Source organism: Schistocerca americana, chromosome X, assembly GCF_021461395.2.
Source record: "Schistocerca americana isolate TAMUIC-IGC-003095 chromosome X, iqSchAmer2.1, whole genome shotgun sequence".
NCBI classification, from domain to species: Eukaryota; Metazoa; Arthropoda; class Insecta; order Orthoptera; family Acrididae; genus Schistocerca; species Schistocerca americana.
The window spans coordinates 720,363,483-720,369,159 of record NC_060130.1 but is presented as its reverse complement, the minus strand read 5'-3'; the positions used below and the strand labels follow the sequence as shown (position 1 = coordinate 720,369,159).

The following is a 5,677-nucleotide window of genomic DNA, read 5'->3' as shown; positions in this document are numbered from 1 at the left end:
GAAGAAGTTTAGAGCGCAGTATGCGCATTGTTATATCTGAGTCTACCACCATTCTTTTGTACTGCAACTTTTGTTCCTCGAAACAAAGCTATTTTATTTGAACACACGTATCAGCTAGCCTTTAACCTTAGGAGACTCATTCTTAAGTTACGGCAGCGGACTTTTTGGACGAAACAATTCTATTGCAACTATACGAACTGTGACGTATTGTATATTTCATTTGTCTAGAGATTTGGAATTAAATCTATAACGATGAGACGTTCAGAACCAAATGAAAAATCGAATCAGAACTTAAAATTGGATTTTCTCATTTCTTTAATTAAGATACAAAATCATTATATTCAAATTAATATAATGTGTACGGAAGGCTTGGAATTCTTGCTGGTTGATCGTAATGTAATATAGAACCTGCAACTTCGGAGCTTTGTTTGGGAATTTTTTTCAAATACAGAACTCAAATAAAAATAAAAAACAAGTCTGATTCAAATAAAAATAATAGTAAGAAAGGAGTTTCACTGGAACGATGTTTATGACGCAGTTTTTAAGTACATTAAATGTTGTATATGAGTCGCGCCTCGTAGGCAAACTTTACGTATAAGTAACAAATAAATAATTCATTCTTATTCTTTGATTTCGTCTGTGAAGCCACATTTTCTTAATTACAATATTTTCATTTGCAACAATAATGCTGTGTATTACCTGTTGGAAAAATACCACCGCTACAGAGTGAATTTAATTCCATAGAGCGCCAGTCTCCCTTTGTTGTTTCATTCTTATTATAATTTTTGTTAATTCAGTATATTTACGATATTAGTCAAGCCACATTTTTGTTTTCATTATACACTAACCAAAATAGGAAATGGTACACCTCTAACACCTTGACCGATTGTTACCAATCCGATACTCCAGTATTTCAATTCCTATGGAATGCGGTGATTAAAATTTCGTCCTTATGCGAGCTTATTTTCCGTATTTCCAGTACAGAAAATAAATATTGTGTGTGGTTTCAGGTGGAGATCGTAACACCGCATATCCACAAGAAGTGCAAGCGCAACTTATTGCCATCTTTTGGTTTGAAAAAGGTCGTGTCATTGGCACGAGGGACATGGCAGCATAATACTCACAGATAGCACAGATAATTGACTACAGTGTAATGACTACGGAACGAGCGGTCACGAGATGCACTCAGGATAACAGTGTTGCAAGACGAATATCACAATCCTTCCTTCTGCACCTCGAGCAGATCGTGGAGCTGTTCTCTGCCTCTGAAGAATAAATGGATAACTCTAGGTGAAATACAGACAGAGGTTACAAACTGGGTTTCACCACGAACCGTCCGGAACAGATTGCTGAAAGCTGGATTGGTATCTCACGATTCTATGCGTCGTCTATTGCTGAAACGAAGCCAGGAGACTTGCACGGTGTAGAACCAGAGTCAACTGCGACATTAAATGGCGTTCTGTTGTGTTAAGCGACGACTTTTGCTTCTGTTTATAGCAGTAAGATCGACGCTAACGTTTCCGTCCGTAGACGACCTCGTGAAAGGTCACAGCAAGCAATGGTTCATAGACTCCAGCAAAGATAATGCAAGGACCCACCCTGCAGTTCCTAATACAAACACCTCTAGGAATGTACAGATTATTGACTGGCTTTCGCAGTCACCTGATTTGTCACCGAGGATACTTGTCTGGGATATTATGCGAATACACATTCCTTATTCCTTCATACCAGCCTTCCGCCAGTAATCTTAATGAAATGACACAGCTTGTGTTACAGGCATGGCAAGAAATTTCTCAAAATTACAGTCGGAGGCCGTTCCCTTCCAGTGCAACAAATTAGAAGAGTGTATTCATGTAAATGGGGGTCACACTTCATACGTTGATGCGATAATTGATTCCGAATGGAATGAAAGTTTAAATTAATATGTCAAAAATCCGCCTCAGTTGCGAAATGTTACTGGTCTTTACCCAGGTTTCAGCTAGAGTAATCTAGCCTTCTTCAGAAGCATAAAATAAACTAATACATGCCAGAATAAGGCTCGGTCAAACATAAAAAGCTAAAGTACTGTGGTGCCTTGTCAAGCTACGTTACTTAGCTGAGGAACAGCCCCGGCCCCACTTCGTGGAAAGCGGTCGGTTAGCCGCGGACGCTACGTTGTAACTGACTGCCAGTGAGAGTGCCATACGGAGCGAAATTACGTCAGAAATAAAAGACACGGTTAAATGCATTGTTCGTTTATTTATTAGGCAAAAGACAAGTAACTAAGTAAGTAAACTGAGGGTTTTAAATCGTATGTAGTGTAATGTTTGTTTGTTGTTGTTGTTGTTGTTTTTGGGGAAGGAGACCAGACAGCGAGGTCATCGGTCTCATCGGATCAGGGAAGGAAGTCGGCCGTGCCCTTTCAGAGGAACCATCCCGGCATTTGCCTTGAGTGATTTAGGGAAATCACGGAAAACCTAAATCAGGATGGCCGGACGCGGGATTGAACCGTCCTCCTCCCGAATGCGAGTCCAGTGTCTAACCACTGCGCCGCCTCGCTCGGTCAATGTTTGTTTGTATTTTCATTTGTGTAAACAAAACTATGTTTTCATTTTATTAAACAATTTTTTTAAATAGATGCTATTGATGTGTACTTTCTTAAAATTTTGTTTCAGGAAAGACCAGTCGAGAGCGATGGAAGAACATCAGAACAGCATATGTGCGATCGCTGAAACCAACGAAGTCTGGGGCTAGCCAGAAATCAAAGAAAACATTTGACGGAGCATTTAGCTTTTCTGCAACCACATTTGAAAGGAGGAAATACGTCCGACAATCTTCGCGTTGAATACACTGCTGTAGAGGGGCCACTCCTTATCAACATGACGGAAGTGAGACATTTGTTGGAGAGGAAATGCCTGATGAAGCTTCTTCCCTGAAATCACTCGAAAAAATCCGCTTGTAAAAGCTTAAGTTAAACACATGAAAACGAAAGGGAAAAGATCAAGTCGACGATGGTTTTATAGAATTGATGAAAATGATAAACCTGTTAATAAAAGTGACCAAGATGCTAAACTGCATTTCCTTCTTTCTGTTCCACCTGGTCTGAAAAACGTTAGCTTACATTGGAGAAGCACTTCCAAAATACAATGTCTCTCTCACAAAAGTTGTTAGAGTAGGACGGATGACAGAATGTGGAATCCAGTATTTAAGTTGGTTCAGCCCTTCTGCATGGAATCCGTCATCCCATCATGACATGAGCAAAATTGCAACGATTTCGGTATTCAATCAGATTACCCCACTGCCGAAAGAAAGTGGAACTGATTGGTACAATTTGTCAAACCTTATAGATCATTATAACCGTAAAACTGCTCCATTTCATTAATACCGCTGTTTGTATTCATATCTACTTGCTTTATAGTAATCAGAAGATTTTCATCTGGAGAAAAAACCTTTCTGAAGAGTGTATCTTTTTTTTTTTTTTCAATGGTTCATAATACTAGGCGTTTGAGAAAATGAAAGTTTTAGGATTCATTCAATAAAACTCCCTCAATTTTAACTATATATGACGATAGTATCTGTTCCCGAAAGAACAGTTACCGTGGATGACCATGCAGCTTTACTAGATATGAAATGATAATTAAATGGACACCCTAGCTGCAAACAGGCGTTGGTGTACTTCATTGGGGACATGTTGAAAATGTGTGCCGCGACTGGGACGCGAAACCGGGATCTCCTGCTTACATGGCAAACGCTCTATCCATCTGAGCCACCGCGGGCACAGAGGATAGTGCGTCTGCAGGGACTTATCCCATGCACGCTCCCCGTGAGATCCACATTCCCAACATGTCCACACCACTACATTCGTAGTGCGCCTAATAGATGTTTGCCCATCATACTCATTACTCGTGGCAGATTAATCTACCAAGTCCCGTACGAGTTCGGGCATAGCGTGTGCGTTCGCACAAGAAGGTGAATGGCCGGGAAGCCATATTTTAACTATATATGCCCGCGGTGGCTCAGATGGATAGAGCGTCTGCCATGTAAGCAGAAGATCCCGGGTTCGAGTACCGGTCGGGGCACACATTTTCAACATGTCCCCAATGAAGTACATCAACGCCTGTTTGCAGCTAGGGTGTCCATTTAATTATCATTTCATCCCTCAATTTTGATTCATATTGTGACAGCTCTCGACAAACAACATCGGAGCTATGGTGCACGTTGGTAAGATTGTAGGGATGAAGGTAGTATTTCTTTTTCATTCTCATCCTACGCCTGGCCGCTTCAGCTTCTTCCTTACCTGAGCTCATATTTGTATCTGAAGTAGTGAGAATTGTGCTCCTACCACATTTTTAGGCCCAGATCGTGCGGATCTGCCGCCGGCTGTCATGAACCTTCCTAGCAATACATCGTGACAATATATTCCTTACTACATATCGCTTATGTTATATGGTCTTAGTATGAACGTCGCTTAACAGATACAAGTGAGTGTGCGGTAAACTGTAACATTTAACGTGTTGCAGTAGTATAGCACGTCTTTTAAAGGTAGGCCATGGGCGAAATTTGAGCAAAATTAGATGGGGATTTAATCGAAAAGTTTACAATTCAGTAGCCACACATTGGCAATTAACTCGCAAAGGACTGGCTTGCAGGAGCATGTTTCCTATGACTTTTTAGCTTCTATTATCGTATATTTTCAATCATGTCACTTTTCTCCACTAATTATGATATACCTTATATTTAAATTTTGTACATGGATGTTCCTGTCATCCTGGTGCCTGCAGCTGCCGCCAGAATCGCTTTGGCCTTAAACCTGCCATGCTTATCACCAAGCCTCGACTATACCAGATCTCTTTAGAAAGCATGGTATCAATGCAGCCTTTTCATATTTGACACACTCTAGAGAGCGGTTTAAAACTTTGAAGAGGTAAACATTTTCTGGCGGTAATACAAAGCGTGGCAACGGATTAAGGCAAAAGCAGAAGTAATAATGAGTGGTCACGACCAGAAGAGCGAGCTACCGGCGCAGGACTGCACCCCATTGTCTGCAGGTTTTGTGAGGCTCCGAACTGTTCACAGTCGTCGGCGGAATGTGAAAGCTGACAGAAGTTCCGGCTCAGTGCTAACAATTGGCTGTGCTCTTTGTGAAGGCATCGACTAACAAGAAGCTCTCGCGGCGTGTCCCGGGCGGCTGGGTTTCGGCAGGACCGGATGGGGAAAGGCACCACAAAAACGCGCCGTTGTCGTGCCGCGTGCAGCCGTGCACCTCCCGTGGCTTATGCTGCTGCCCGGTGCTGCACTCTACCTCCAGCTTATAGCTCCCACCGCGGCCGTTAGAGGCCAGCAACAGCTCCGTTCTTGGCAATCACTGCTCATTGGGAACCTGAAGTATTTTCTTTTGATGCTGTATCAATAACTGCCAGAAGCCGTCTCTTAGAGCAGCCCGACAAATGTACTATATTCTGCAGCACACTTGGGAAACAAGAACAGCGCATCATAAACCTCTTAGTAGCTATATATTACTTCTGTAATGTCTTCGCCGGCCGGAGTGGCCGTGCGATTCTAGGCGCTGCAATCTGGAGCCGGGCGACCGCTACGGTCGCAGGTTCGAATCCTGCCTCGGGCATGGATGTATGTGATGTCCTTAGGTTAGTTAGGTTTAATTAGTTCTAAGTTCTAGGCGACTGATGACCTCAGAAGT

At 42.3% G+C, this 5,677-nt stretch overlaps 1 non-coding gene across 1 annotated transcript; it reads left to right on the top strand.

Moving 5' to 3' along the window:
- Positions 1–3,983: 3,983 nt before the first annotated feature.
- Positions 3,984–4,058, top strand: Trnat-ugu. Its single transcript has one exon. It is a non-coding gene; the product is annotated as a tRNA-Thr (tRNA).
- Positions 4,059–5,677: the final 1,619 nt, after the last annotated feature.